Below are 15,397 nucleotides of genomic sequence, written 5' to 3'. Positions count from 1 at the left end.
GGCCTCCCGAGGTGCCGGGATTGCAGATGGAGTCTCGTTCACTCCGTGCTCAATGGTGCCCAGGCTGGAGTGCAGTGGCGTGATCTCGGCTCGCTACATACTCCACCTCCCAGCTGCCTGCCCTGGCCTCCCAAAGTGCCGAGATTGCAGCCTCTGCCCGGCCACCACCCCGTCTGGGAAGTGAGGAGCGTCTCTGCCTGGCCGCCCATCGTCTGGGATGTGAGGAGCCCCTCTGCCTGGCTGCCCAGTCTGGAAAGTGAGGAGCGTCTCTGCCCGGCCGCCATCCCATCTAGGAAGTGAGGAGCGCCTCTTCCCAGCCGCCATCCCATCTAGGAAGTGAGGAGCATCTCTGCCCGGCCGCCCATCGTCTGAGATGTGGGGGGCGCCTCTGCCCCACCACCCCGTCTGGGAGGTGAGGAGCGTCTCTGCCCAGACGCCCTGTCTGAGAAGTGAGGAGACCCTCCACCCGGCAGCCGCCCCATCTGAGAAGTGAGAAGCCCCTCCGCCCAGCAGCCGCCCCGTCTGAGAAGTGAGGAGCCCCTCCGCCCGGCAGCCACCCCATCTGGGAAGTGAGGAGCGTCTCCGCCCGGCAGCCACCCCATCCAGGAGGGAGGTGGGGGTCACCCCCGCCAGGCCAGCCGCCCCGTCTGGGAGGGAGGTGGGGGTCAGCCCCCGCCTGGCCAGCCGCCCCTTCCGGGAGGGAGGTAGGGGGTCAGCCCCCGCCCGGCCAGCCACCCCGTCCGGGAGGGAGGTGGGGGAAGTGAGGAGCGTCTCTGCCCGGCAGCCACCCCGTCCAGGAGGGAGGTGGGGGTCAGCCCCCACCAGGCCAGCCGCCCCGTCCGGGCGGGAGGTGGGGATCAGCCCCCACCAGGCCAGCCACCCCATCCAGGAGGGAGGTGGGGGGTCAGCCCCCCACCTGGCCAGCCGCCCCGTCCAGGAGGGAGGTGGGGGTTCAGTCCCCCACCCGGCCAGCCGCCCCATCTGGGAGGTGAGGGGCGCCTCTGCCCGGCCGCCCCTACTGGGAAGTGAGGAGCCCCTCTGCCCGGCCACCACCCCGTCTGGGAGGTGTACCCAACAGCTCATTGAGAACGGGCCATGATGACAATGGCGGTTTTGTGGAATAGAAAAGGGGGAAAGGTGGGGAAAAGATTGAGAAATCGGATGGTTGCTGTGTCTGTGTAGAAAGAAGTAGACATGGGAGACTTTTCATTTTGTTCTGTACTAAGAAAAATTCTTCTGCCTTGGGATCCTGTTGATCTATGACCTTACCCCCAACCCTGTGCTCTCTGAAACATGTGCTGTGTCCACTCAGGGTTAAATGGATTAAGGGCGGTGCAAGATGTGCTTTGTTAAACAGAGGCTTGAAGGCAGCATGCTCCTTAAGAGTCATGACCACTCCCTAATCTCAAGTACCCAGGGACACAAACACTGCGGAAGGCCGCAGGGTCCTCTGCCTAGGAAAACCAGAGACCTTTGTTCACTTGTTTATCTGCTGACCTTCCCTCCACTATTGTCCTATGACCCTGCCAAATCCCCCTCCGTGAGAAACACCCAAGAATGATCAATAAAAAAATAATAATAAAAATAAATAAAAATAAATAAAAAAAAGAAAACACATGCCCTCAACCACCTATTATAAAACTACAATAAAGTATCAAAACATCTAAATGTCTCCATTTAGTCTCAATCCTTTCTCACTCCTAGGATGACTCAGTCCTTCCTTTCCCTATGGCATCCTTCCAACTCCAGAGGGCTACTATGCCCTCTGGAGACACCATTTCAAGGTAAGCAAACTCCCCGACATGTTTAACCTCCTCACATAACAACTCTTTTTTTAACTGAAATCTGGCTCCACCACAAGAACCCTGCATCCCTTTAAGCTCTCTCAAGAGTAGGGTGTTTATTCCCACATACTTCAGAAATCTTATGGCCACGATTGCTTTTATTGTCCCCATTTTAGTAATGAGAAAACTGAGGCTTAGAGAGGCCAAGTAACTTTCCCAAGGCCACACAGCCAGTAAGCAGCAGTGCTGGGATTAGGACCCAGATGAGAATGATGGGAGCATCATGCTCTTTACAACCACACTAGAGAGTCTTGCAGATCCTCCATAATCCTCCATCATCACTTGATGCTAAAAGTGAAACATCTAAGAAACAATAGAATTTTTAAAAATCTAGGATCATGTACTTTATTTTTTTCCCAATATTACCCTGCACTTATTTATTTATTTGTTTTTTCTTGAGAACTTGGTCTTTCATTGTTTTTTTTTCATCAACTTTTAAGTTTCAGGATACATGTGCAGAATGTGCTGATTTGTTACATAGGTAAACGTGTGCCTTGATGGTTTGCTGCACTAATGAACCTATCACCTAGGTATTAAGACCAGCATCCATTAGCCATTCTTCCTGATGATGTCCCTCCCCCGACCCCCTCAACAGGCCCCAGTGTGTGTTGTTCCCCCTCCATGTGTCCATGTGTTCTCATTGCTCAGCTCCCACTTATAAATGAGAACATGTGGTGTTTGGTTTTCTGTTCCTGCGTTAGTTTGCTGAGGATAATGGCTTCCAGCTCTATCCATGTCCCTGCAAATGACATGATCTCTTTTTATGGCTGCATAGTATTCCATGTAGTATATGTACCACATTTTCTTTATCCAGTCTATCATTGACGGGCATATGGGTTGATATGGGTTGATTCCATGTCTTTGCTATTGTGAGTAGTGCTGCAATGAACATAACATATCTTTATAATAGAGTGACTTATATTTCTTGGGGTCTATACCCAGGAATGGAATTGCTGGGCCAAATAGTATTTCTGCTTCTAGATCTTTGAGGAATTGCCACACTGTCTTCCACCGTGGTTGAACTATTAATAATTTACATTCCCACCGACAGTGTAAAAGCATTCCTTTTTCTACACAAGCTCACCAGCATCTTGTTGTTTCTTGAGTTTACTAATCACCATTCTGAGTGGCATGAGATGGTATCTCATTGTGGTTTTCATACGCATTTCTCTAATAATCAGCAATATTGAGGTTTTTTTTCATATGTTTGCTGGCTTTGTGAATGTCTTCTACTCAGAAGTGTCTGTTCATGGCCTTTGCCCATTTTTTTTTTGACAGAGTCTTACTGTGTCACCCAGGCTGGAGTGCAGTAGCAGGATCTCCACTCACTGCACCCTCAGCCTCCCAGGTTCAAGCAACTATCCTGTCTCAGCCTCCCTAGTAGCTGGGATTACAGGTGCCCGCTGCTACACCCAGCTAATTTTTGCATTTTTAGTAGAGATGGGTTTTCACCATGTTGGCCAGGCTGGATTTGAACTCCTCAAGTGATCCACCTGCCTCGGCCTCCCAAAGTGCTGAGATTACAGGCGTGAGCCACCATGCCCAGCCTTTTTGCCCATTTTTTAATGGAGTTATTTGTTTTTTTCTTGTAAATTTGTTTAAGTTCCTTCTACACTCTGGATATCAGACCTTTGTCAGATGGATAAATTGCAAAAGTTCTCTCTCATTCTATAGGTTGTCTGTTCACTCTGATGATAGTTTATTTTGCTGTGCAGAAGCTCTTTAATTTAATTAGATCACATGTGTCAATTTTTTCTGTTGTTGCAATTGCTTTTAGCATTTTCATCATGAAATCTTTGCCCATGCCTATGTCCTGAATGGTATTGCTTAGATTTTCTTCTAGGGTTTTTATTGTTTTGGGATTTACATTTAAGTCTTTAATCTATGTTGAGTTAATTTTTATACAAGGTGTAAGGAATAGATAGACCACTAGCTAGACTAATAGATAAGAAAAGAGAGAAGAACCAAATAGACGCAATCAGAAATGGTAAGGGGGATATCACCACTGACCCCACAGATATACAAACAACAATCAGAGAATACTATAAACAGCTCTGTGCGTATAAACTAGAAAATCTAGAAGCAATGGGTAAATTCCTGGACACATACACCCTTCCAAGACTGAACCAGGAAAAAAAAAATGAATCCCCAAATAGACCAATAAAGAGTTCTGAAATTGAGGCAGTAATAAACTGCCTACTAACCAAAAGAAGCCCAGGACCAGATGGACTTGTAGCTGTATTCATGCAGAGGTACAGAGGATCTGGTACCATTTCTACTGAAACTATTGCAAACAACTGAAAAGGAGGGACTTCTCCCTAAGTCATTTTATGAGGCCAATATCATCCTGCTACAAAAACCTGACAGAGATACAACAACAATCAAAAAAAGAAAACTTCAGGCCAATATCCCTGATGAACATTGATGCAAAAAAACCTCAATAAAATACTGGCAAACCAAATCCAGCATCACATCAAAGAGCTTATCCACCATGATCAAGATGGCTTCATTCCTGGGATGCAAGATTGGTTCAACATATGCAAATCAATAAATGTAATTAATTACATAAACAGAACCAAAGACAAAAACCACATAATTATCTCAATAGATGCAAAAGTGGCCTTCTATAAAATTCAACATCCCTTCCTGTTAAAAACTCTCAATAAACTAGGTATAGAAGGAACATACATCAAAATAATGAGAGCCATGTGTGACAAACCCACAGCCAATATCATACTGAATGGGCAAAAGCTGGAAGCATACGCCTTGAAAAGCAGCACAAGACAAGGATGTCCTCTCTCACTATTCATATTCAACATAGTATTGGAAGTCCTGGCCAGGAAAATCAGGCAACAGAAAGAAATAAAGAGTATTCAGATAGCAAGAGAGGAAGTCAAGCTGTCTCTGTTTGCAAATAACATGATCCTGTATCTAGAAAACCCCATAATCTCAGCCCAAAATCTTCTTAAGCTGATAAGCAACTTAAGCAAAGTCTCAAGATACAAAATCAATGTGCAAAATTGCTACCATTCCTGTACACCAACAACAGGCATGCAGAAAGCCAAATTATGAATGAACTCTTGTTCGCAATTGCTACAAAGAGAATAAAATACCTAGGAATACAACTAACAAGGGAAGCGTAGGACCTCTTTGAGGAGAACTACAAACCACTGCTCAAGGAAATCAGAGAGGACACAAACAAGTGGCAAAATCTTCCATACTCATGGATAGGAAGAATCAATATTGTGGAAAATGCCTGAAGTAATTTACAGATTCAATGTTATTTTCATTAAACTACCATTGACATTTCACAGATTTAGAAAAAAACTACTTCACAATTCATATGATATCAAAAAGGAGGCCATATAGCCAAGACAATCTTAAACAAAATGAACAAAGCTGGAGACATCATGCTACCTGACTGCAAACTATACTACAAGGCTACAGGAACCAAAACAGCATGGTACTGGTACAAAAACAGACACAAAGACCAATGGAATAGAATAAAGAATTCTGAAATAATACCACACACCTACAACCTTCTGATCTTCAACAAACCTGACAAAAACAAACAATGGGTAAAGGATTCTCTCTATTTAATAAATGGTGCTGGGAGAACTGGCTAGCCATATGCAGAAACGTGAAACTGGATCATGCACTTTCTTAAAGTACCTAATGCAAATTCCTGATGTGTCTGTAGGGGCAGGAGGGATTTCACAGGCTTATTTGATATTCTGGCAGCACGTGTCACCCACCCACTCCTCTTTTTTGGAGTCAAGACATTGTCATCAGCAATGTAATTATAGTCCTTAGGCCAATTCTCATCTGACAGAACATCTATCAGAAGCTATATGGAAGTTGAAACCAGGAGAGGTCAAAAGAAATATAACCAGGAGAACTAGATGAGGTGTGCCTAAGAGGATGTTGTTAAACAGCAACTGAATAAGCCTGCTTCCAAATAAGTCTGCCCCAGTGCTTGGAGTTATAAGTTTGCCAGTAGATTGATGACATATTGATCCCTCAGCCCAAGGTCCCTTATTAACTCTGGTGCCACAAGTCTCACTCTTTTTTTACACCAAGGTTCTATAGAAATATTTTCTACTCATACCAACATGGCAGTTTTATCAGAAAGTGGTCTTAATTCAGACCCCAAGAGAGGGTTCTTGGATCTCATGCAAGAAATAATTCAAGGGTCAGGTGTGGTGGCTCACGCCTGTAATCCCAGCACTTTGGGAGGCCGAGGCGGGCGGATCACCTGAGGTCAGGAGTTCGAGACCACCTTGACAAACATGGAGAAACCCCGTCTCTACTAAAAATAAAAAATTAGACAGGCGTGGTGGCACATGCCTGTAATCTCAGCTACTACAGAGGCTGAGGCAGGAGAATCACTTGAACCTGGGAGACGAAGGTTGCAGTGAGCCAAGAATGCACCATTGCACACTCCAGCCTGGGCAACAAGAGCGAAACACTGTCAAAAAAAAAATAAAACCCAACAAAGAAAGAAAGAAAGAAAGAAGGAAAGAAAGAAAGAAAGAAAGAAAGAAAGAAAGAAAGAGAAAGAGAAAGAAAGAAAGAAAGAAAGGAAAGAAAGGAAAGAAAGAAAAAAGAAAGAAAGAAAAAGAAAGAAAGAAAAAGAAAGAAAGAAAGTAAGAAAGAATTAAAGGCAAATCAATCCAAAGGGTAAAGTGAAAGCAAGTATATTAAGAAAGTAAAGGAATAAAAGAATGGCTACTCCATAGGCAGAGCAGAGGCATGGGCTCCTCACCTGCTTATACTTATTATTACTTCTCAATTATATGCTAAACACAGGGTGGATTATTCATGAGTTTTTCAGGAAAGGGGTGGGCAATTCCCGGAACTCAGAGTTCCTCCCCTTTTTAGACCATATAGGGTAACCTTCCGATGTTTCCATGGCATTTGTAAACTGTCAGGGTGCTGATGGGAGTGTCTTTTAGCATGCTAATGTATTATAATTAGCATATAATGAACAGTGAGGATGACCAGAGGTCACTTTCATCACCATCTTGGTTTTGGTGCGTTTGGGCCTGCTTCTTTACTGCATCCTTTTATCCTATCTCATCATGTGACTAAGAATACTTTCACCTCCTGGGAATGCAGCCCAGTACGTCTCAGCCTTATTTTACCCAGTTCCTATTCAAGATGGAGTTGCTATGGTTCAAATGCCTGTGAAAGCAGTGCACAGGTTTGGGAAACAATGTTGTTGAAGATGGCTAAAGAGATATCCTGGCCACCAAAAATGTCATGCCTTATACACAATTTGTAACTTCTTTTGTCTCCTAGTCTGCTGTGATGTCAGAGGCTCAGGGTGCCTTTCAAAGGTTTTGAGTAGGGTATTAGAGGAAGTATGGAAGAGAAGCAGAGTCCACCCAGAATTAGGAAAACTGATGACACACAAAGTGCAGTGGTGCTTAGCCTTATAGAACAATTCCAGTTCTCTTGACAGATCCTTTGCTCAGCTTGCTTATTAGAGGCACAAGAAGAAATAAGCCTATCAGCAAATAGGTGAACCTTTGCTGCAATATTTGTGTCAGTCAGATCAGCCATAATAGACATGGACTGATATCTTGAGGTCACCCAAATACAAATGAAGTGACAAAGAAATAAATACAAAGATAGATAAAAGAAAAACTGTCTTGGAAGGCTATATACTAAAATGTTGACCGTGTTTTTTTTTTTTCTTTTGGCCTTTCTGTATCATCTCATTTATTTTGACATTGGGTATGCATTTGTCCTAGAATAAAAAATGACATCAACAAAGCTATTTTCATTTTGGAAGATACCACCACAACAAAATTACGTACTACATGACATTGGACATTTCAATATCTCATTTACACAGTATGAGCAGGATTGAAAAACAAAGAAAAGGAAAAAAAAAAACACCTCACTTAAACTTGGTTTCCCACCTATAAAACAGAGATAGTATCAGTGCCTTACAGGTTGCTATAAAGATCAAAAGAAAGAGTAGCAGGCACATTGCAGAAACTCAGTAAGCATTTCTTTCAAAAACAAGAAAGCCTTCTGAAAGGGGTTTCAGTGATGTAAATACGAAGTGGTTTCTGCAAAAAGTAAAACAAGAGAAGCCCTTGAATTCAAGGTCAAAGTATTTAGCTTCCTGTGCCTCTAGAGGTCAGGAAAAAGCAGCAGATAAAACAAGTCAGGTAAAACGTAGAACCTTTTGCCCAAGGAGGAAACTTACCCAAGTTCTACCAACACAATTTGCTTGGCCACTACTTATTCCCATCTTGCTTTTACCCCTCTATTTTTCCTTTCCCAGATGATATGAAAGAATTAGTAAACCTAACCAGCGTCTACAAGTATGTCACTGAAAGATCTATTTTGTTAGATGGAAATCTGTCCCTTTTGTCACTGACCGTAACAATCTGAGAATCTTAAATGGACAAGGGATTTGGTTTGGGCCAACTTGATCCTTTGCACATGCAAACTCATGGTCCATTTTTTGCTTTAAGGAGGTTTTTGTCTCATCTCATTCTTCCTGTTAGGTACACAAAGATAGATGCTTTCAGTGTGTTTACCTTTAAATACAAGAAATCACTTAAGGGAGCAGAATAGGGAATGCCTGCCAAGCCCACAGCAGAAGATAGGCAGCTACAATAGAAAGAGAATGGACTTAGAAAGTCATCTTAGTTCAAAAAACATAATCAAAATTACTTATGTTATTTATGTTAATATATGTTAGGCCCTGTTCTTAATACCTGGTATACATCAACTCATTTAATCTTCACATAACCACATGCAGTGCGTACTTTTATTATTCCTTTTGCAGATGAAGAAACTGAGGCACAGACACACTCAGATAATTCAGCTAGTAAGCGGTAAAACCAGGCAGTCTGATTCTGTGGTCTTTGCTCATAAATACTACACTTCGCCTCTCTAGGAAACAAAGTACTTTCAAGCACAGGCTGCAGTTAACCTGAGTAAAAGAGAAACCCCCTAAGCATTCCTTCTGTTTTTTCCAGGCAGTTTTTCTTTCCAAACATCCATCTTTACCCCTGCTTTCTCACTTCCTCTAGCCTGCAGTTATTCTCACCCACATTCATTGATAGTTGGGATCTCCAAAAAGAACTTTCAACAGGGCATTATCTCCCTGTAAAAAGTTATAAAAATTAATCCTTTACCTCTTCCCTGGTTTTTCATTCATCTGAGCTCACTGACTCTTGTCCCCTTGCTAGTTACCAACATACAAAAATTGTTTCTGTCTCGTGTGCACCTACTACTCTTCTTCCTTTTGCCTATTTAAAAGCATGGTATTTCTAGGAAATGAAAAAGGGAACCAAAATAATTAAAGAATACCCAAAGAAAGCACTGCATCCTATCTTTACATTCCCAATTAGTGGACTCAGAGTCTACACTGGCACTTGGAGTGTTTTCACTGGACGGGGTCTCTGAAAGACTTTGCTGAACAACATGGATTCTTACGCCATTGCTAATCAGCACCTTTGTCAAGAGCACCATATCAATTACTCAGTAGGGGTTCTAAGAAAGGACTGATCTTTTGGATGGAGGAGGTGTCAACAAGTCAATTATTTCTTGGGTTGCAAATCTCCTTCCTCTTTAAGAGTGCTGTATTTTTCTCTATGAATTGATTTTAATGAACACTTGTTCCATTTCTAATGATTACATTCTCCATTAATGGCATCTGAATGAAAGGCAAAGTGCCACAATACTGCCTCTCCTTGACAGGAAATAAACCTTAGAAGGCTCCTCACAATACACCTTCAGGACTCACCTATCTTGGGGCTAGAAGAGCATCTAAAGGCAGAGGAAGAAAATATTTACAGTGACTCCTCATTCACAATGTTCCTAAAAGGTCTCTTTTGGCTGTTACCTGCTGGTCCAGGAGGGGTGATGTGAATAAAATGCCAAAGTAATAAAAAGTACAGGGAATATATTAGAGTCAAAAATATTAAAAATAAGGGGAGGCCAAAACGGGAAAGAGAGAGAGAGAGATTTAAGTCAGTGGACTCTGTCTGCAGGGGATAAGATTTCATATGGGTCTTGGCCCAGCAGGAAATAGGTGATTCAAGCTGATTGGAGTCAATTATTCCAATTCCCCAGGATTTGTTAAGGACCTACTATGTGCCTAGAACAGGAGGGTGGAGTGACAGAGGGCAGTTCATCTCAATCTGTAATCAAGTGTTGGATAGGATGGTACAGTCTATTGTCTTTTCTCAAGACTAAGACCAATGTATTTCTTTTGGCATTTTACTGCTTCTGAAAATAAAGGCTTACAGTTGCTGTTTACATTGTATGTAGTGCTTCAGTATTTTGTTTTATTTTCTGAAAAGTTGTTTTTGAAATCAATGGTGCATCTTAGAAGGATGGAATTATGCTATATGGATTCTGAGTGTCTGAAATGAGAACAATCTCTGTAATCTCAATGTGAAGGATAGCCATGACCGCGCGAGGCAGTCATGGACCCAAACAATGAGTGCAATAGGATTTGATTGGCGGAGAGGAAGAGACACCCCTGGTGTGGGGGATGGGAAAGGACAGAGAAATGGCACAAATAAGGTCAGGTACAGGAATGAATGTGGCCTGCTAATTAACAGGGAAACCTTGCTGGAGATGAAGTTGTTTACAGAACTAGTAGGAGATCCGGCAGGAGAAATAGGTAGGCCTTGCTCTTTCCAGGAGGTCTACAATATGAGGTGTCCTATATCCAAATACTCTTAGGCAGGAAGTGAGCTTATTGAGGGAGGCACCCAGAGGTGATTCTTTTAAGAGAGTGAGCCTTTGAGAGTCCTATACAGCTGTAAGGAAACAGATGGGAAGCCAGGAAATACACCAGAGTCAGAGTTCAGGGGTTATAAACCAACAGGAAAGAGTAGGCTGGAAGCACATTATAGACAGGTTCTTGAATCTTGATAGGTAGAATAAGGAAGTGAGAAAGACAGTGACACTCAGCCTCCTCTGGCAACAGCCTTAGCCAGCAGCACTACCACAGTGGCATGCCTGCCTGGGCTGTCTGTGGGCAGTCAAAGCCTAACAAGTGTGAGGGAAAGTCAGAGAGAAACCAGAGCTACCTATTCCATCTCCGCATGGTCTTAGCAGCTGACTAAGGTATAGAGATTTGGCTTACCTAATACTTTCTTCCAGAAAAATAAAATAAAAGTGGTTTTCCTCAGCCAAAAGTTCTGCAGCCACTGGGAACTTCAGCAGGATGACTGTGGAGGGAAGGACAGCTAAGGCGAAACTACCGTTTTTAGGAAACACTCTCAGTAGATGACACACCTGGAGGCCAGGGGCTGGGATACCTGTGGGAAGGGTTTACCATGCACTCTTCTCCCCATCAACTGACAACAGAAGCAGTATCATGAAACTCTAGCTACAAGAGGCTGTTTTGAGCCAGTGGAAATTGTACAGGCTTTGGGGTTAGGCTGTCTGGGCTTAATTCCAGCTCTACCACTTACTAATTGACTCACTATGAGCAAATCACTTTAGACCTCTGGATTTGAGTTTTCTTCGCTATAAAATTAACAGCATTTTACTGATGGAATAGTTGAGGTTGCAAAGGGAGGCATGTCATGTTTTTTTATCTGTCACTAAACTATCTCCCCATGACTGCAGAGAAAGACAACTACTTGCCCCATTCCCAGAGGCTCATGCAATTCCTGCCAGCCTTAAAAGAACAGATTAAAACCTCAGAGTGGGAGAGCATTGTGAACACCCACCCCACTCTCCTGTTTTCAAGGGAACTACCATTTAGTGACAACCTACCCTCTGCTAGGTACTTTGCATACTTCATCTCATTCAAACCTCCTCAAAACTCTATGCAGGTAGGTATTATTCTTCATCTCTATTTTATAGTTGAGGAAAGTAAAGCTCAGAGAGGTTATGTGTCTCTGCTAAGATCACAAAGCTGGTATTTGAAGATGTCTGACTCCAAAGTTTATGCACAGAATTTTCACTCCAAATGTGACCACCATTGTAAAGCAGTTTCTGGTTATGCAACAAAAGGCTTTATCCTCAAGAAAAAGACATGTAGGCCTAAGGGATTCCATGGTAGAAGTACTCTGTGAAGCAAACAGGATGTTCCCCACGATCCCTCTGGTAAGGGCTGTCTTTTGCCTACAGCATGCAGAGATGAGATTGGACTCAGAATACAACCCCTTGATCAGATGTGAATACCACAATTTGCAGAACTCTAGGCCGAGCAATAATGCATTAGAACCTCCCACCAACAACCAAAGGTACACAGGACTGCTACTATTACTCCCATTTTACAGAGCTAAGGGTAGTAAGCCTTAGGAAATTAAATAATTTGCCAAGGTCACAAAGTCAAGAGCTTGACAGAGCCAACATTCAAATACAGGTTTTCAGGCTGAATTCTACACACTTGGGCTCTTTCTACAACTCCATTCTGTGCTTTGTACAGCTCCACACGTGGTATGAATGATCCACAAATAATCAGTGACATCTACTTCCTGGCTCCCAACCAAGAGTAGAACACAGTGAAAATGTGATCCATGCATCTTAAAGCACTGAAATATGAAGAACAGATAAATGAGGAGAACTGAACACTGTGTGCCAGGTGCTTAGTATTCATCATTTAGCATCAGCAGCAGGCGTCAACATTGAGGCAATTCTATTTTCAGATGCCGCTAAATAAATTCATCTCCTTTCTCTGGTATGACAGTAATAGTAATAAAGTCTCCTGACTTTTCAAGACAAGACTACCCCCCTTAGGATCCTCCGGAGCAGAAAATACTGAACAAAATTGGAGAAAGCAAATCCACAGTAGGAATACCTGAATAAACTATACTTAGGGGAGACTCGTCTGTTGTAGATGGCAAAGGGCATGAAGTGAATCCACAAATTTCTGTGATAGAGTTAATAATAATTAACATAGGTTTCCTAGTAGCTGATTGCTACAATCACATTTTGCCCTTAGTCTTATCCTTCCCCATATGATGTTATCTAAAGAATTATTTCCATTTAATTGGGGCAGGTCAGGCCTACTAGGAAATACAGTATGCTGGAAAGTACTGTAGACAGGAGATTCTAAACCAAACCCTGTCACTAACAGTGTCAGGCAAATCATTTCTCCTTTCATTAATGGGGACCTGTGCAAGGCTAATGTCCTCTCAACTGGAAAAGAATACCTGACAGCTTTTATTGGTTTTACACTGTCCTTACCACATTCATACCAGAAAGTAATGTACCAATGAGAAGAGTGAGAAAAAACAAGAAAAGAGTTTTCCTAGTAGTTAGGAGCAGAAAACCTGAGTCCTTAGAGAGCCATTTGTGTTGCCTTAGAAAGGTTTCCTTCAGGCAGGGTTGATTCATAGTGAAACAAATGTTTCCCATAGCTTTATGGTTTTGTTGTTATTGTTGTTGTTATTGTCATTAAACTAGGTTTAGTTTTCCACAGATCATATACCAATACTCCTCATAACACAACTATCTACAATTTCTCTCCAAAACTTTCCTTTGTAAATAGCAAATGTAACGGTGTCTAATTGGAAGAAATATAAGTTATTTCTAAAAAATCCAGCCTGTTGAAGCAAATTATAAAAGTTGCTGGTTATTAGGGCATTATTGCATGAAGTCCTTGTTTGCATGTGGAAGAAGATATTGATCTGGAATGGGAGGGGATATTAGAACGGATTTTTCCTCAAAGTAAAAAAGAAGAAAGAAAGAAAGAAAGAAAGAAAGAAAGAAAGAAAGAAAGAAAGAAAGAAAGAAAGGAAGGAAGGAAGGAAGAAAAGCAACCTGGCAAGCCCAAGGCCTAATAGAGTGCGATTTTTAAAAGATAAAGAATATATTCTTAGCATAGTTCATGGCACATAATAGGTGATCAACAAATCAGTGGTGCTGTTGTCTCTGTTATATGTGTTTGGGCTGTTGCCTGTCTGCTTTTGCTTCAATGGCAGAGACAGCTCTATGTTCTCTGTCCTCCAAGGTTCTCTCCCCCATGCTGTTCTCTGCATCCCTCAAGATAAAGCCAAACTAAAACTCATTCATACTGAAGGGTGAGGGGTTGATGTGTTTACTGTCACAGAGATATTTGCATTTTGAAGGGAGGATGGCCAAGAAGGGGGAATGATTTTGCCAAAGGAATGAATCCTTTATGGTGACATGTTAACAGCTGATATACTGAACAACTGGAAAGAGATTTTTGATTTGAGAATAGGGACTGAGTGTTTTCCACTTTAGCAACAACAAGGACAATGTAATTGCAAGACTTTAGAATTCAGCAAGCTCCTTTACATACACCACCACATAGGCACCTATAAGAACAGCCTAAGCATTTAAATTTCTTGAAAGGAACATGATTTTTCAAAAAACCTATTAATATTATTTTTGATTGACAAAGCATAATTGTATACATTTATGAAGTACAGTGTAATGTTTTGAGGTATGTATACAATGCAGCATGATTAAATCAAGCTAATTAACATATCCATCACCTAGCTTGCCTATCATTTTTACTGTGAGACATTTAAAATTTACTCTGTTAGTTATTTTGAAACACATATTATTGACTATAGTCACCCTGCTTGGGGCTGGGGGAGCGGCATGCTTTTTTATTCACTCCTATTTATCATTTCCTTTCTGTTTCCACACAGTTAACATTCTAAACCTTTATCCCTTTCCCTAAATTCCTTAACATGGCATTCAAGACCCTTTGCAATCCATTGCTAGCCTAACTCTCAGAGCTCTCCTTCAACTCTCTCACACTCTCCCAACACAAAACACACATAGATACACACTCCCTCAGTTCCTGTAACATTTTGAAAAGTTTTGCCTTCTTTCTCCCTCCACCTTCTAATTCAGTAACAAACTTGTCCAGTCTAAATGCCCACCTTCTGCAAAGTCCTGCCTCCATGCCTCATACCACTCAAGCTGAAAACATTTACATAGTACTTGCCACCTAGTAAGCCCTTAAGTGTGACTTACCCTCGCTTCCCCATGGCATTTTTTATGTACTTTTACTACAGTACTTATCATATTGTATCATAAATAGCTGCATATATATACGCTTTTGGAGGGCAGAGACTGATTTATCTCATACATCTCTGTAATCGCAATGCTAAGCGCATTGCTTGACGCATAAGAAGTTTAGATAAAGCTTGTGGAATGAATAAATAAGATGATTATGTGACTTTCCCAAGGTACACTATTAAGTTACTTGCAGAGACAAGTCTAAAACCTAGATCTACCTCCCCCAGTGGACTGTGAGTTCCTTGAAGGCTCAAACCTCTTAACACATATCTAGCAAAGTAGAGACACACAGTAAGTGTTTAGTACATATTTCAATGAAATCGTCAACTCCGCAAATACCAATAAACAGCTACCAATTTATACACCTCTGCTCCAGGTTAACTCATACTGATAGGCAAGATGTATTCAGATTCTGCCCCAACACTAATCCCTGTATAACTCCAAAATATTAATACTTATCCTCTGCTTCGGGGACATAAGACAAACAACATGCAGCCCTAAGAGACAGGACAACACACAACAAAGCAACAGCTGGTAATTAGGCTTTAAGAGGTAGATGTGAG

This window comes from Pan troglodytes, chromosome X (assembly GCF_028858775.2).
Source record: "Pan troglodytes isolate AG18354 chromosome X, NHGRI_mPanTro3-v2.0_pri, whole genome shotgun sequence".
Lineage (NCBI taxonomy): Eukaryota > Metazoa > Chordata > Mammalia > Primates > Hominidae > Pan > Pan troglodytes.
This window is presented reverse-complemented; position numbering follows the sequence as displayed.